General features: G+C 38.8%; 1 protein-coding gene across 1 annotated transcript in view; it reads right to left on the bottom strand.

The window, feature by feature from the left end:
• Positions 1 to 18,866, bottom strand: part of SGCZ (sarcoglycan zeta) — a 592,995-nt gene that overhangs the window by 126,036 nt on the left and 448,093 nt on the right. The window lies entirely within an intron of this gene.

The raw sequence follows: 18,866 nt of genomic DNA, 5'->3' as shown, positions 1-18,866 counted from the left end.
GTTTGTAAAGTAAGATTATAAATGATATTAAGCCTTTGGAGGAGTAAGTGTTATTCCTATTTCTGGATTGATGAAAACAGAAGTGTAGAAAAGTTACAGAGGACATCACCAAGTTAACAATCACAATGAATTATTTTCCCTACATTTATTACAAATAGTGCCTGAGATTAGAGGAGATTTTCTTTTTATAGCTTGTTAGCTTTGTTCATTTGAAATGACCTTGTGTAGGATCAGTTCCACTATTTCCACTAGTTAATTTGTCCAATTGTTTATGTGGATTTTTCCATATAACAGGGGAGGGAAATACATTTAAAATAGACATGCAATACACCCTTGCTATAACAAACCTATTGGGATCCAGGCCACATGTTCATTATAGCCAGGAGTATGTTATAGCAAAAAACCCAATCACAATGAGGCCTGTTGGCTCCTGACAGTGGAGTGGGTCCAGGGTGTCAGCTCAGCCCCGTGGCAGGCTGGATAAAAATTGTGCACACATATGCAACATCCTTCCCCTTCCACCCCCTTTAAAAAACAAAAAAACAAAAACAAACTGTACAGTACTGTAGCTGGGATCCAGGGTCTGTGTTCATCATAGCTAAAAGTTAATTATAATGAAGGGAATTATAGCAAGGGTGTGCTGTATATTATTTTAAATCCACAAAATTTGGCATATATGGCACAAAGAATATTGTTACAGGAAGCCAGTCTCGCATATTTTTAAAATTAGATTTATAATGGAAAATTTAAAATAAACATCATAATTCTACTCAAAATCAGAGAGTTTATGAATCTGTTTGAACAGTACCTCTAAAGTTCAGAGGTATGGTTTGGACTGATTTGATTTAGATAAGCATGCTTGCATGTTAGCTAAAAATTCTGTTTTAAAAGGTATTGGTTTGTGATTTCAAACAGTATTACATTAAAGTGCACTAGAACTTTTAATACAGACCACTAAGGTCTATACAGAACAGTGCTTACTAAACAAGTTTGACAGTGATATAGACGATGGCCTGAGATTATTGTTGTATTTATCTATTACATCGAACAAATAGAGCTGGTTGAAGAAACTGACAAAACCATAGTCTGTTGGAATATTCAGTTCCATTGAAATAGAAACTTCATTAAATTGGGTCAATTATACCAGATTTTATTTCAGAAGAAAACTGGTGGAAAAAGTTTCGATGGATGTTGAAACAGCCAATTTTAACATTTTTTTGGAATGGAACGGCTTTTGTTTTTGTTTTCTAAGTTTATAATATACAATAAAAAATGCAAAAAATTAATTACAGAAATTCAGTGTTGTTCTGATTCTGAACAAAGCCAAATTTTGAAATTCTTCATGAACCAGGACTTCCATCCTCTGCACAGCTCTATTAACAACCTAACCCAGGACTGTGACTAAAGTAAAATTTTTGTATCAAATAACCAATTCCAAGAGCCATCCAGTCCTGCAATTTATCTGAACTTATATGAACCTATTTGGTCTAAAACTTTGATTGTGCATATGACAAGATCAGGTTTTGACTTAATAAGCTTTAAATTACCTGGGATAAGCCTACCTAAGAGACCACCTCTTTCCCTGTGAAACACTATCACAGTTACACTCAGCTGAACCATTGATGCTAGATCCTTTCTTGATATAATAGAGTTGATACAATAGAGCACAGGCAGGGCATTCTCTGTTCTCATTCAACCCCTGGTACAATACAGCCTGAATTTGCAACTTCCAGGGCATACTGCAGGGTCCGTTTGTCTCATCCAGCTTTTGTAGTAGTATTAAGGTATAGACTGAGGTGATTAGCATTTGATTATGAGCTGCTCTATGGCACGAAGGGTGAGTTAACTGAACTGCATCTTTAGTTTGTGAATTTAAATGACTGTAAGTTTGATTATGGATTCCTTTGTTATTCTAACTAAAAAGAAAATTAAGAAATTAAATTTTTAAAAAATAACTGCTTGTGGTCACTTTTCTAGAAAGAAGGATCATCTCCTCCCCACTAACGCCTCATCATTGTTGAGAAAATGGGGAAATGACAAAGTCACAGTTGGACTTATTTTACTTGATAGATGAATTGTAGCTGTACTTCATTCTTGCATACCCTATCACCTTTTTCTTCTGGCACAGGATGTTCTTTTATCATAAAAAGCTCTTCTGGATTGTGTTTCCAGTGATTGTTAATCCTAATATGGTACTCGGTCTGCAGAAAGGTCTGAAATTATTTTAACCTGCAGAAAGGTCTGAAATTATTTTAACCTAGTTTCTAAAACAGTAAGTGTGTTTTGTCTTTCACTGGACCCTACAACTATCTTATGTATTTCCCTGCCAAAGAGCTTGTCTATTTTCTTTCCAGGTGCAGAACCATAACTATCTGAGACACTGTGTTCAGAGCAACCATTTGAGCAGAGAATATGATCATACCAAGGGATGCATCAGCAACAAAAGCAGCTGCTATGGATATTTTTCTCAGCACTGATTTGATTTTCATGTCCTTATGGACCTTTGAAGATCATTAGCACAGGCAACTGTCTCCCTGGCAAAAGAGGTTGTAATACACATCTGAAGCTTCAAAATGTATCTTTAAAGAGCCCTTTACTTTGCTGGCTAGTCAATTTTTTGAAAGAGACCCTTCTTACCCAGAATAACCATATCCTTATCAAGAAGGGCTATTATCATGTCTAACTTTGCCTGCTGAACTAAATCTTTAGATTCAGCAGTTTACTGAAATTGAGTAGCTATCTCAGAAGTCTTTGCATTCTCATCCAAAGGGTTTTTGGTTTTCTTTTCTCATTTAAGAGAATAACTAACTGGATTATCACATGCTTTCTGTTCCTCAGGTTTGTTGAACTAGTGCTCTGATTGTAAATGAAAACTTTTAAGTGTGACTGTTTGGTGTGTGGTTGTTTGCTCAAAAAAGTGTGAATTGGGAGTGCTTTGTTCCAGGGGGTTCTTGAGTGGTTGATTGGAGGGAAGGCTTTGCGCCAGGCCAACTGCTTTGAGCCAGCAGCCTTATAAAAAGGCAGCCAGTTGTGAACAGAGGATAGGCAAATGGAGGGAGTTTGCCTGGGAGTTCACCTGGAGGGAGTTGCCAAAGAGTGTTTGTGTCTTTCAGGCTTCTGTGAGCAATAAATACACCATCTGAAGAGGCTCTTAGAAGGAAGACATTATGGATAGTGAGCAATCAGCTGTTGTAACCTGCACAAGATGTGCCATGTTTGTCTTTCTCCCAAATGATAGAAGCGACTTCATCTGTACGAAATGCAAGCTGGTCTCCATATTGGAAGAGAAGGTTAAAGGACTAGACACCCAAGTATCAACCATTGAATCAGAGAAGATGAAGACTTTCTGATTAGAAGTCAGCATTTGGTGCTGCAGCCACAGTGTGCTGAAGAATCAGAGAGGGCAGTGCAGAACAGGGAAGAAAATTGGCAACTTATGATCTCCAAAAGAAGAAAGAGGAGAACTCATGTACGCCAAATGCAGGAAACCATTTTTAGGCACTCTGCACAGGTGGAGAATGATTTGGTAGAATTATATTCGAGAGGGGATCAGAAGGAGACCCCATCAACTGGAAGGCATGGGATGCATTGTCCTAGGGATGGGGGTTCCACGACCACCACTCCCAAGCGGGGAAGACGGGTGTTGGTGGTCAGGCACTCCCTCCTACTGGGGACGGAGTCATTCATCTGCCATCCAGACACAAGAAGTGTGCTGCTTTCCTGGAGCTAGAATATTGTTGCCAATGCATTCCTTGGTATGATCAGGATGTGAAGGCCTGTCTGCCGAGATTGCTCAAGCTCCTTCCTACTTCTCCATGTGGGAGCCATTGGTACTTCCAAGAATGACTTTGGCTGGATCATTGCAGACTACATGGCTCTGGGAAGAAGGATAAAGGAGTTTGAGGTGCAAGTTGTGTTGTCGTCCATCCTCCCTGTTGAAGGAAAAAGCCCTGAATTGTGGTGATAAATACATGGTTATGTAGCTGGTGTCGGAGAGAGGGTTTTGGATTCTTCATCCAGGGGATATTGTTCCAGGAAGGAGGATTGCTAGGAAGAGATGGGATCCACTTAACGAAGAGAGGGAAGAGCATCTTCACAGGCAGGCTTGCTAACCTAGTGAGGAGGGTTTTAAACGAGGTTCATTTGGGGATGGTGACCTAAGCCCAGAGGTAAGTGGGGAAATGGGATACCAGGAGGAAACACAAGAAGGAGAGTGCAACAGGAGAGGCCTTCTGATTCATACTGAGAAAGGAGGACAATCGGCTAGTTATCTTAGTTGTCTGTACACGAATACAAGAAGCCTGGGAAATGAGCAGGAAGAATTGAAGTCCTAGCACAGTCAGGGAACTATGATGTGATTAGAATAACCGAGACTTGGTAGGGTAACTCAGAGGACTGGTGCACTGTCACGGATAGGTATTAATTGTTAAGGAAGGACTGGTGGGACAGAAAAGATGGAGGAGTTGCACTGTATGTAAGAGAGCAGTAATGTTAAAAAGTTTTTTCCCTGCTTGATTCCCACTTAGATGTTGGAAAAGGAGCAATCTTCATTACACTTACATTATTTCTTGGCATTGAGTTCACTTGAATATATTCAGAGAAACAGATGGGAGGGCATGTCCTTCTCCTCACAATGCTGGAACTGTATTTGTGGGGAGAAGGCCCACTCCTGAGTGCCTTGCTAGCTCAACTTGGGTTACAGAGTATCTGAACAGAGAGGGAAGAACAAGGAGAAGTCTGTGACATGGTCCTCCTCTTACATCTGCTAACACAGTAGGCCAGCCCTGGAGAGGAGTCCTTACTACACCCTCCTAATAGGTGGCAAAACAGCTGTGTTCTCAATACTAGGGACACTCACTGTGTCTTCCTGAGGTACAAAGCATCCTGGAGATACCTTAAGCTATACACAGTGTTCCAATATGGACCAATAATTACTGTCACAATCTAGTTTAACATACCAAGCTGAAACTCATAAAATGTTAAGTACACATAAGAACTTTTTATATATAGTATATATATGAATGAACTGGTCAGCATTTTTATTTAACCACTAGGAATCTCCCACACTGGAGAAGGAACTGTGTGATAGACAGTCCACTCTCTTATTCTCCTTTTTTACTTTCACTGTGGATTCCACAAACCACTGAATCTGTGTATTGAAAAAAAAAATTACCACACACTGGGACAAACTTGCAAAAACAGAATATTTCATGCAAAAAGCATAAAAGAATTATGAAATGTAACCAGTATCATCCTGCATTTCCCCCTAATAGTTAATGAAGGTGTGTGTGTCAATATAAGTAATTTTCACCTTAATCCTCTTTTCTGCTCTGGAGCCTGTAGTGAATCCTGAATTTCTGACGCATAAAACATTGTCATGGAAATGTCTTTGATTTTACTAATTCAGCACCAACTTCTTCACAGAGTCATAAGTGGGCTCTTAAATAGAACATACTTGATGAAAACACATCTTTCATTATTACCTGAAAATACTTGGATTTCTTTCTGTAACACTAGGTAAAAGTTTGACATTTGAAAGAAATTTGGTAAATGGATATTGAGGCCATCCAGAGTCTATAATGCAATTTTTTAAAAGGAACATGACAGGAATGCCCTTCTCTCCTTTAATTTTTGCATAAAGCCCTTAGCAATAGTGACATTAAATAATAAAATCAAGAGGATTAAAAAGGGAGGTGAAAAGGAGTTTAAGAAATTGAATCATGCAGATGATACAACCATTATAGATTACAAACTACAATCCCTGAAATTTTTGATTTTGTTGTATTATATTAAAGATAAACTACATCTATCATCCGATGCCACTGTAATCAGGCTATTACCTGGATTAATCTTGCAATTGGAATATACCTAGGCAGGAGACAGGTGAACTCTTTTAGGTATACACAGAAATAACTTAAAGAGATTCATTAAATTTGAATCTAGTTATAAATACAATATAGGAACAATGGGGAAAATTAAAATTCCTCTATCTTTCCCTGTGGAGCAAGATGAACTTAATTAAAACTAATGTTCTTCCAAGAGTATTTTGTAATCTTTGCTGGCTGATGTTCCTGTGTACTATCCGAATATTACTAAAATGATGGCAGGAATTTGTATGCTAGGAAACCTAGACTACCTTCAAAACCTCAAAGTTTCAATCTACAGAACTGGAGGGTTTTGGAGTCCCTTTTAAACAAAACCGTGTAGCTCCAGTTACTTGTCAGAGCAAGGAAGCCACCTTTTCACAGTCCAGTTATGACCAGTACCCCACTTTGTACTTCAAGAAAGTTCTGTTTCTAGCTTTGACTGAGTCATTTCTGTGCACTGCATAAATGTGTGACCAATTCTGAGGTAAATTAGACAAGCAATTTCTAAGAGAAGAGAGCTGAAGAATTATGGGATAAATAACATACAGCAAATACTCTGAACACTTTTGAAGTACCATGTCTCAATATTATGGCCTAAAATTTGGTTTATTCATGAGCTTTTAGCAAACTCTAGAATCAGGACATATGTTTTTGAAGTTATTCAATGTCTAGTTAGAAATGTCAAAATAGTCTGTTAAGTTTGGAAAAACTGACATTTGCACATAGTCTGACAGACTAGAAATTTCTCATGTTTGCTGATTTTACAATGGATTAGACTGATATACAAGGCCCTTTGTTTTCAGTTTTTATTTACCTGAAAAAATCCTGTGAATTATCAATGTATGTTACAAAAATTTTAAAAATGGCTGAAAATTGGTGTGAAATCAGTTTTCTGGGTAAATATCAGGGGACAGGAAGGACATTAAAAAAAGCGACAAATAGAAACAAGTCAGAATATTGAGAGTAAAAGCTGTTTAATGTCATGGTGGTTTGTTTCATATGCTATATTTAGCTGCATAATACATAGATGGGTACTTGAACTAACTGGAGCCTCAAGATATTGTAACTAACAGAAGTTAATGTGGTTCAGTATATGGTTCATTAAAAAAGAATACTTCTCTTTTTACCTTACGTTTAATATAAGAGGCTTTGTATAAATTCCAGAAGTCCTAGGTAGGAAAAGCTTACAGTAGTTTTTTCAAAGTGTCTGTTCCTAAGCTTGTTCTCCTGCAGCCTTGGAGTCAGACAAATTTTAAAAAGATTCTCTCTGAATTAGGTGGGACACTGAGGATGCGAAAAGTAGGCTCAAATTTGGAAAGTCGATGCAGTGGATTTTCCAAAATTCATATGGAGTGATGTTGCCACTGTCTGGTGGAGACATTACCGTGTACAGATGGAATTCACTTTCCAGTTGTGCCCTTTCTTCATTAGGAGTCACAAAGAGGAAAATTATTCACAAGTAATATTTAAAGCTTCTTTAGTACAGGCCACTCTTTTGCAATTGAGGTCAAACGACCACAGTGAGTTTTCAGAACTATGATTCACTGTTAAAAGTTTCAGGGGACATATGAGACAGTAGCTTCCCATATCTTTGACAGCTCTTTGTGAAAACTTTGGAAAATCTTTCCAAGTATATACTGCTCACTGACTGGCAAAATGAGTATGAAAAGATTTGGGGTTTTGTTCCAGAATCTCCCGAATTTTGTGTGTGACAAAATAGTGCAGAGACCTTGTTGACCAGAATGACATACACCTCTGTGTTAGACAACACAGAGTCTATTGTAGAACAAGATTCCAATTTTTTCTGCACTTCATACAATGGCCAAAGGATTTCAATCAGAAATTCAAGTGTTGTGCAAAGGATTTACCCAGTTTCAGTAGCTGCTTTATTGATCAGCATTTCAGCTTTTGTGCTGCTGAACTCTTTATGATCCAGAAGGTGCTTTAGGACACTCTAGGCCTTCTGACAATTCTGTGCAGCTAAGGACAGACTAAACCATCTTGTCGGTACAACAATAAGTGGTAGACAGCATTCCAATTTGATCTCTTCACAGAAGATGTTCTTCATTTTCCTGGAATGCTTGAAAACCTCATATTCAGTTATGAATGTCTTTAAATTAGCCATTTCTAGAACACCCATTGCAATGTGCATTAGATGAGCTGGCAAGACAAAGTAATTCAGATTTTCCATTCAGCATTACATTCTGTGTGAACTTTGTGCAGTAAGCAACTAAGTCGGAATTCACTGATGCCATATCCTGCCAGGTAAATTCATCTTCACATAGATTTATTGACACAGCATGCAACTGTGTGACTAGTTGTTAAAATTACAATTTCCAAATCTCCCAAACTAAGTACAGGCTTTTCCACAAAAAAAGCCAAAAAAACCCCAACAATCCTATGAAATTGCCACTGCAGGTCAATCCACTGATGACTTGTCCAAAAACAAAAAAACAAACAAACACTTAACCTTTCCCAGACAGTCACACTTTAATTTTGTTGTTCAGGGCAACATCATTCTCCTCTAAGTATTTCTTGGACAGGCTGATTGACTTCGTTGGGGATTTTGCAGCCAGGCAAAAATTTAGCACAAAATCCCCCAAAGGACCATCAGCGAGTCCTGAAAAGTACAAGACATGGTAAAATTAACTTACCACATAATACGGAGATCTGTTTTCTGCTGTGTTGCATGGATGTTGCTTCCAATGTATGTTTGCTTTTATTTTGATTACCTTCCTTCAGCCTCAAGTAGAATTTGCTTCCCAAACGTTCTTCAATCCAGTCAGCCCAGGTGTCCACTTCCATGGCACATTTGCAGTACAAACATTCAATTTACTATTCTACTGTTTTTTTGTTTGTTTGTTTAATAAATATTGAAATGCGATTGGACAATTTTTCATTTTTGACCCACTTTAGCAAGAAAAATAGTTCACTAACTTGTATTTGCTTTGAATGTTGATAACTATCCACACTATCTGTAAAGCTGGTAATGTGATGGGCATGGGATCAACAATAATGCACACGCGCGCGCACACACACACACACCTATTTTCCATCAAGCTTTATTTTTAACAGACAATCGCACATTTACACTAATTATTTAAAAACAAATCGATGTATTGGATTTGTTTTAAAGTTCTCAGTATTTTCATGTACTTGATTGGTCTAAAATTTGGGTGACAATTGGTAAAAACCAAATAGGTTTTGTAAAATGTAGGAAAATGTTGATTAAAAGGAAGTGGGCCTTGTTGATACAGTAGCAGAGCAAGAAATTTTGCCCCTTCTATACTTCCTCCATCATAAACACACAGTCCTGCTACACATAAAACAGACTTTCCATCCATCACTCCCATACATTTGGGCTAATGAGCTTAGTGCCTGATTTAGTGCCAAATTCCAATATACTTCAGTGGACATTAGATTGGGTCCTTATTACTGCAGAGACTAATTCCTTCAAGATCTCCTGGAAAGTTCATGAACTGTGCAAGGTTTCTAATATATATGTGGTTGCTGAATCTCTGGTTTCATTTAGAACAGGTTGGATTCCCTGTTACCAGGGCGAATATTTGCTTTAAACATAACCTCACACCCCCTCTCCCAACAATAAATACATTATTCTCAATGTATTCAATGTAAAATGAATGCAAATGTCACATACATATTATTTCAAGTTTTTAGAAGAACCATCCAGATTAAAGGAATTTCCAGAGGCTTATTGAGGCCTGCAAACTTTTAACAGTCTTAGAAGAACAAGGTGATTAAAAGGCTTTGTCTCCACATAAACTTACTGAAGAAAATGAACATTTAAAGTTCATAGATGAACTAGTAGGTTGAAAGAAATCCAGAGGCATAGTTTTGAAGAAACTTTGGTGCACCATTTTTCCTTGTACTTCAAATACATACATAAACAAATCCAGAGGCTGTCACCAAGAGGTAGATGCAAAGCTGTCATAAATTATCATAAGTCTGTGAAGACTGAGGGTCTATGACAATTTACATGAGTTGAGGATCTGCTCCCAAGCATAAAATTTTTTACCCCAAATAGTTAAAGGCAGAGTTTTAACCCTCTAAAATAAGAAAGTTATAATGGAAAGTGATATACAATGTGAATATTAACTAGAGGTGTTCACACTGCCTACAATAAACATATTAACAATGTTAACAGTTAGATCTTCAGATTTGTGCCTCTGCTGCAGACTAGAACCACTTGACATTTCATGCTGACTTATACTTCTGTTTCCAAAATTACAGCCCATAACACAAGAGCCTCTGCAATAGTTGGCAGCTGTATAGATGCATGAAACCCAGTTGCACAATTCTGACTCTAACAGAGGTGGTAGGTCTCATCCACCCTAGCATGTTTATCAACTGTGTGCCTCATTTCTGCATTGTAGACATCACTTGATTAAAACAGATATGTTAGCCAATTTTTTCCTACTCTGGTGCCAAAGTTAGGACGTACATAAATGCTGAGGAGGAATCAGGCCACTTATTTAGATACCTAGCATGCTGTTCTCTGACCTGGTCCCAGCTCATGGCAAGGCCCCAAGCCTCTCTGAACACTGACAAATGCATAATTGGAAACCAGTCTTGCTCACCTGTGGGTTAGTATAGTTAAAATAAATATTAGTATTATATGAATGTGTTTAGACTTTATGGAATGCTAGTAGGATGCTACACTAAGCCGACTAATAGTATCTATATTCCATACTATAACATAATACTTAAGTGTTTGCTCTGTAACTGTAAAACGTTTGTTCTGAAACTCTAATTCAGCAAACAGAGAAAAAAAACTTCATCTATTGCAAGATGCTGGGTTCCTACAGAAGGTGCTATCTCCTGCCCATCAGTAAGGACTACCGAGCAACTGGGAATGAAAGACTGTCAATTGTTCTGACCATCCACACATGAAGGGGTTACGAGCAGAAGAACTCATCCCATTAGCTTGGACTCTAGGGAGATGGGGATACAAACCTCAAACCAGAAGGAATTGGGTTTTCTTTATGCTTTCTGGACTCTGAGGGGCAAAGATTCCAAAACATAAGCAAGAGAGTTTCTCATGCTGCTTTGCATGGGTCAGGCCTAACAGAGCTGCTTTTCATAAAAGCTTATATTACCTTTCTTAAATCTAGATAATACTTTGTTCTGCCATGAGTGCAGGGGACTGGACTAAATGACCTCTCAAGGTCCCTTCCAGTACTATGATTATCTGACTATAACTCATATGTGTGTATGTTTCCTGTTTTAACTTTGTAAATAACTCTCATTCCTTTTCCTAATTAATACATTTTTACTTACTTTATTATAGGAATGGCTTCAGCTGTTCTCTTTGTTTTGAAATCTGAATACAGCTGACCTGGAGGTAAGTGACTGGTTCTTTGGGACTGGGAGTAACCTGAATGATGCTGTGATTTTTGGTGTCAAATGACTATCACTAATTCCAGCTTGTCTGGATGGCAAGGTAGACTGGAATATACAATGGGACTGTCTGACTCCATAGTAAGACTGTTATAGTGCTTTTGGAGTTCACACTTGTTACTGGCTTGGTGAAATCTAATATAACATACAACTAGTTTGGAGTTTCTGCCCTCCTTTTTGACAGTCTATCCTGAGGTTGGCAATCACGGTTGTGAGACGCACCAGACAGCCTCATTTTTTTTCCTGTAGAAAACAATCTGGTATAGTTCAACTTTAGTTTTTAAAACAAACAATAAGGAACACCTTGGACTTCTTCCCAAAGGAAGTGTTCTTGAGATCTGAAGTAGTTAATTATTATTGAAAATTATTTTCCTTTTTCACGCCAACTTTTCAGACTCAAGAGGTTTGGATAAGTATTCAAACCAACCCTAGGTCAATCCATTCATTCCCCAGGCTGATTATCTCTGTAATTATCACCAATTGCATAGCAAGCAGAAAAAAATCAGTTAATTGACATTTTTATAAAACACACTAGTTAAAGTAGTCATAATTTTTATGATTTGACCTCTAAAATCCACTTACTAATCTCATGCTCACATATAGTGCCACATTTTCAATGTGATGCAACTTTTACCTTATTTCTCAGATAGCTGAGGAAGGAACAAAGTGCTCTTTTATATGACTTGCCTACACGAGTGAACTTTGAAGATGAGGACTACATTATCAGCAAATAAAAACAATTTTTTTTTATTTAGTGGGGAGGGATAGCTCAGTGGTTTGAGCATTAGCCTGCTAAACCCAGGATTGTGAGTTCAGTCCTTGAGGGGGCCGCTTAGGGATCTGGGGCAAAATCAGTACTTGGTCCTGCTAGTGAAGGCAGGGGGTTGGACTCAATGACCTTTCAAGGTTCCTTCCAGTTCTATCAAATAGGTATATCTCCATATATTTATTTTTGATTGCACAAATGATTTGATATTGAAACACAAGGTAAACCGAAAGGTCTCAATTAATAGCATAAGAGAGAACACATTTAGCTATCTTACAGAAATTATACTTATGCACTAAAGGACATTGTAACAGAACATATTTTGTAAGAGTTAGTTGTTCTTATTGGACTAGGTCCTAATCACCCCTCTCATTCCTGGTCACTTTGCCCCCTTTTTACATATGGTTGACTAGGACACAAGATCCCCTCATGTGAGATTTAGACTTGGCTATGGTGAGTCATGACCTACAGTCTTGACTAATACAATGTATGATAAACAGGATTGAAACCATAATCTTTATAAGGCTCCAACTGCTGCAGAAAACAGCAGTGGCTTATTTAGCAACATACGCTGCCAAAAGCACACTAATCCAGTGCGTCTCTCTCTTTACTGGCTCAAGTTCAAAGTTTCAGTCTGAATTTTCAAGGCCATTTATGGGATTGGCCACAGTGACAGAGAAATTGATAATGTGGATCCGACATGGGGCTCATCTAGTCCATTATGTTACACTGTAACCAGTACCAGCTGCTTCAGAAGACCAAACCCTGTACACAGATTATTGGATAACAGGCACACGGGGAAAGCTTCTTATAAACTCCAATCATGGCCAGGTGAAGGCATAAACCCTATTGGCCTGTAACTAGGACTCCAACTCCTGGAGTTATGTGATTATATCAGAATGCCATTTTTTTCCCCCTAAACATAATTTCTTAGCCCACGAGGTTGTACAGAAAGGCTTGAAAATAATAACTGAAAGTAACTCATGCACTTCTATTTTCCCGGGGCTGCAGAAAGACTGACATCATAGTTCTGAACTATGCAATAACTTCCCAGCACATACATGGGCTGTTAGCGCCAAGACCCACTGCTCTGCAAGGCTTCAAACCACCATCCCAGAAGAGGACTATCTAGCAACAGCAGCAGAGTGAAGTGAGCTTGCTTCATCAGTGACACAGCTACACCCCCACTGATGGTAGAAGGCCTTAAGGACAACCTGCTGCCATCTTTGTGTCCACAGACAGGAGGGGAAAATCTCTGCTGCTTATCCTGAGAGAAGGGGAGCCCCTGTTCTGGTGGCATGCTGGAGGAATGCTGCTGCCCTGCCTGTCTGGGAGAAAAGTCACCTTCAATCAGATGTGTGTGTGTTGGTGTATGTATTTACAGTACCTCACTGATTGCCTTAATCTGATCCTTCCCCCAGAAGTAAGACATTGGTGTACACCTCAGATCCTGAATTACTTGAGGGATCTCTTCCTTCTGCATGACCATAACTTGCCACAACAGCTGTGTTCCACTGGAACAATTGAACAGACAACCTCAAGAATGAGCTCAACCTACACAGGGCATAGAGGTGAGCTCTCTCAGCAACTGGCCTGTGTCTGTGGAAACTAATTCCAAAAGAGATTGGAATTATCATGACCCTCAGCACCTGCTGAAAAAACTATAAAACCCACCTCTTTGACCAAATCACCAAAAATCGGCTTACAGAATGAAAGAATGAGCAAGAGATACAAAGACCTTATTTACATTTTTAATCATTTTAATGCATTCAGATACTCTGGTGTGGGATGCTCTAAAAAAAGCCTGGACAGATAGCTTTCCTGTTTCTATTTCTCTATAATTTGCCTAATGGCACTTTTCAAAGACTTACAGTCAGATACTAGTTCTAAGGACTTGGATAATCTTAAACTGCAAAAAAAAAAAAAAAAAATTGCAAAAACCCACAAATTGTAAGGACAACAACAGGCACAGAGATCTGGCCACCAGATTGGAGAGGGAAGTTAAGAAATAAGATGAAGGGAAAATTTGTCTTTTAATAAGGTTTATTCATGGAATTCTATTTTTAGTGTGCTTTGAACTTAATGGAATACTAAACAAAGCTGAAAGCCACAAAATCTTATATGATTTAAGTAACTCTACTAAAATTCTCAGTTACTCGAACAACAAACCGGAGATTGTTCTATCTGATTTTTGTTAGCTATACATAACTGTATTTGTTTCTAAAATGCTGAGGCTTCCTGATAACACTTTTAGAGGTTTGAATCACAAGCCGTGAAGAATCAGTTATTGTTACATCTTAATTATTTCACTCTCTTGGCAATGCTTTCTGTAATGCCGGTTCTATCTATTGTTCCCATGTTAAATAAGCAGTTTACATATGTCCAAAAGCAGCACAGAATCCTGTGGCACCTTATAGACTAACAGACGTTTTGGAGCATGAGCTCCATTTCAACAGCTTCCACCCCACCATCAACCTCAGCCTGGACCAATCTACACGGGAGGTCTACTTTCTTGACACTACGGTGCAAATAAGTGATGGTCACATTAACACCACCCTATATCGAAAACCTACCGACCGCTATGCCTACCTTTATGCCTCCAGCTTCCATCCCGGACACATCACACGATCCATTGTCTATAGCCAAGCACTGAGGTACAACCGCATCTGCTCTAACCCTTCAGACAGAGACCAACACCTACAAAATCTCCACCAGGCATTCTCAAAACTGCAATACCCACACGACGAAATAAGGAAACAAATCAACAGAGCCAGACGTGTACCCAGAAGCCTCCTACTACAAGACAAACCCAAGAAAGAAACCAACAGGACTCCACTGGCCATCACATACAGCCCCCAGCTAAAACCCCTCCAACGCATCATCAAGGATCTACAACCCATCCTGGACAATGATCCTACACTTTCACAGGCCTTGGGTGGCAGGCCAGTCCTTGCCCACAGACAACCTGCCAACCTGAAACATATTCTCACCAGTAACTGCACACCGCACCATAATAACTCTAGCTCAGGAACCAATCCATGCAACAAACCTCGATGCCAACTCTGCCCACATATCTACACCAGCGACACCATCACAGGACCTAACCAGATCAGCCACACCGTCACTGGTTCATTCACCTGCACATCCACCAATGTAATATACGCCATCATATGCCAGCAATGCCCCTCTGCTATGTACATCGGCCAAACTGGACAGTCTCTACGGAAAAGGATAAATGGACACAAATCAGACATTAGGAATGGCAATATACAAAAACCTGTAGGAGAGCACTTCAACCTCCCTGGCCACACTATAGCAGACCTTAAGGTGGCCATCCTGCAGCAAAAAAACTTCAGGACCAGACTTCAAAGAGAAACTGCTGAGCTTCAGTTCATCTGCAAATTTGACACCATCAGCTCAGGATTGAACAAAGACTGTGAATGGCTTGCTAACTACAGAACCAGTTTCTCCTCTCTTGGTTTTCACACCTCAACTGCTAGAACAGGGCCTCATCCTCCTTGATTGAACTGACCTCGTTATCTCTTGCTTGCTTGCTAGCATATGTATACCTGCCCCTGGAAATTTCCACTACATGCATCTGAGGAAGCGGGTATTCACCCACGAAAGCTCATGCTCCAAAACGTCTGTTAGTCTATAAGGTGCCACAGGATTCTTTGCTGCTTTTACAGATCCAGACTAACACGGCTACCCCTCTGATACATATCTCCAATCAACTATGAATGGCCCCATTGAAAGGTAAAAAATTGTTCATATTATTGTTGCTCTCCCTTCCTCTACACCCACATATTTGCTTATTTCATCCAATTCTTGCATGTTTTCATGAACCAATATTGTAGTCTGAGGTGGAGATTATGTTTGTATAGAACCTGGTGCAATAGGGCTCTGATGAGTTTAAGGTACTTAAATGAGGCCTGTAGATGCCGTTGTCACACAAATAATAAAACATAATAATCTGAAAGATAAATTAGTAAATCATCTCTTGGGTAAGGGATAAATTATAAAATATGTTCTGGATCTCCAAAATGTATCTGTCTTGATAATGATAGCATAGGATCTAGAAACTTTATATTTGTCCTAAACAATGGCAGATGTCACATCATCCAGCTTTACTCTTGACCATCAAGAACATGGATTCAGCTCTGGGAATGCCCTTGCTTTGCCCCTTTCAAAGTAAAATCAGTATGTATCTTTTGCTGCCCTATTCACTTTGCCAGACTTGAAGCATCAACATGAAAATTGCAATATATTGTATAAATTAGGAGAAAAGGAAGAGCCAAAATTTGCCAAAATGAAATTCTCTCTGCACATCAGATTGGTTTGTCAGAACAACAATCATAAGTGAGTTTGAAAAGAACGTACTCATACTCTGCTTCTGCACATTCTTTAACCTTGTAAAATCTTTAACAAGCAGCTTAGTCATCAGTAAGACACAAATTGCTTGGTATTGAGCTCAGTATTTGTTAAATGGTCTTCCTCTAAAATTTGTCATCTGTAGAGAGGAGATATTCACTACCGCCTCTACTCTAGGACATGACTCAGTGCTTCAATACGTTTCTAACAGAAAGGCAGCTTGCCATGAGACTTGACAGTCACAGATAAAGAAAAGTCACCAGCTCTGTTCAGAAGGTCCAAATAAAGGAACTGAGATTCTACAGAAATGATTATAATTCAGGGAGAGAGCACAGGACGTATCCCTGGATGGGGGTGGGAGGATATTTTTCAGTGACTATGGCATTGGCCTCTACTCTTTAGTTGCAGATAATTGCAAACTTTGAATACTGTGGATCTTTTCCAAATGAAATCATTAGAGATGTCTCCTCTCCTACCATCTAACTGCTAAGTATTTAATTATGCTTTGTAACTGTCTAACTCTTTGGTGCACAACATTTTAGGAAGTACTCAGTTACAGATATTTGAAGAAAATCTCTCACTGTCACTTTAGGCTACATCTACACTTGAAGCTAGGGGTGTGACTTCAAGTTTGAATAGTCATATTTACAGTAGCTCTCATTAAGCTAGCATGCTAAAAATAACACTGTAACTGGGCTAGCATGGACAGTGTCAGCATGGGCAACTTGTTCTCGGTACCAATCCTCTCAGGCCATGTGGGTATGTACTCTGGGTGGCTAGTCCATGCTGCCAGTCACCTAGCTCCAAGTGTAGCTGTAGCCTTAGTGACTTCAACAAATGCAGTCCTGTGGTTTATAGCTTTCTAGTGTCTTTATTCAGAGTAGACCAGCATAGGAGATCCCCAATAAGATATTATTCCTTCAGTCAATAGAACTCATCACATAAGCGAGTTCTAAAAAAAGTCTACAATTATTGTAGTTCTAAGAAATCAAACTGTTGGATTCTTTCTGGCTACAAGATTACAGTGCAACTTGGGAACTGAAGTAAAAACACAAATGCATACATTTTCTCAAGATTTATATGATCAAACTTTTAAAGGGGCCTCATTCCAGGGCGGGGTGTGTGTGTGTGTGTGTGTGTTTTAAATATAAAAAATGAATTTGCTTGTGCGTTAAAATTTAAGTTTTCAGAGTCTGCTTTGGAAAATTTGCCTTACAATGCCTGCAACTGATGTATCACTGGCTTTGGTGTGGTATGTATGTGGAGTTTTTGTTCCTTGTAAAGTTCTTGGCTTCTGAACAAGATCTAATGAAAGGAAAGGGTGATCAAACATCTTCCTTTCTGAATATTACAGTAGTTGTCATTAGCAACTATTATATTTAAGCTTCCATTATAACTCTTAAGATTTGATTATAACTTTATTAATAATCTGTCCAAAAGGGTTTCTTGTGGGGCTGAAATTTAAATGCCTGGTCTCACAAAACAAATGCATACTCTTGGTCAAATTAAAAATGAAGAAAATTTACCACCTATTTTTAAGTTACAAGGCAATGTTAAAAACACCATTTTATATTCTGACCACTAGTTTCTGTGTAAAGAAAACTAAAAAATGGCCAAACTTAGACAGTTCAAGTTAGTCCCATAAAAAGTCCTCACTGAAAACTAGAACCTTCAGTTTTGAATATTAAGTTATAAGCATCTGAAAATGCTCTTTGGCATAGTTGTGACCCAAGAACCTCTTGATGTCAATTGAAAGAGGGCACAAGAGTACACAGGACTTCAGGGATCCCTTGTGTTCACCAAAGAGGGTCATGTAAGGTCTTTACTGAAAGACTGTGTCACACTGTCATCATCATAATTGTGATATATGTATGGAAAATATGCAGAGTTATTTATATATGCTAAAAATTATGTTCTCTAGGCCCTGTAGTTAAATGCAGGTCACTCAAAGGCAGCATTTTGAGACAAACTTCTCCAACAAGTGGAAGGAGACATTTATCTCCCTGGTGAACCCCTGAATACTGTATATAACACAACAGAAGTCTATTAGTATACTTGTTATGCTCATACAAAGCACACAGGATCTTTATAGAGGAAGATAAATATGCAGAATTTATTGAGAATACAACAGTTAGCATATGCTTTTCAGTCACACACACACACACACACACACACAGAGTCCTGCTAGTGATGTTCACAGTTACCAGTCTGTTGTAGCTCGAGTCAATCCAATGGCCAGTTAGATTGAGCACGAGTGTAGAGCTGGGCTCTTGTCGGTCGCGATCCAATGCTCCTGGCGTGTGGCAAGACGAACCCAAGTTCCATGGCCAAGCACCCTGGTTCTTATAGGTTTTTTTTCTTTTATTGAAGTCTATGGATTTTGCTGCATCAGTTTGTGATTGGTTACTTCTTAATTGGTGTAAACATTCCAATAAACCTCCGAG

This window comes from Gopherus flavomarginatus, chromosome 3, assembly GCF_025201925.1.
Source record: "Gopherus flavomarginatus isolate rGopFla2 chromosome 3, rGopFla2.mat.asm, whole genome shotgun sequence".
Taxonomy (NCBI): Eukaryota; Metazoa; Chordata; order Testudines; family Testudinidae; genus Gopherus; species Gopherus flavomarginatus.
Note: the sequence above shows the minus strand (reverse complement) of the source record. Positions and strands in the feature narration are given on the sequence as shown.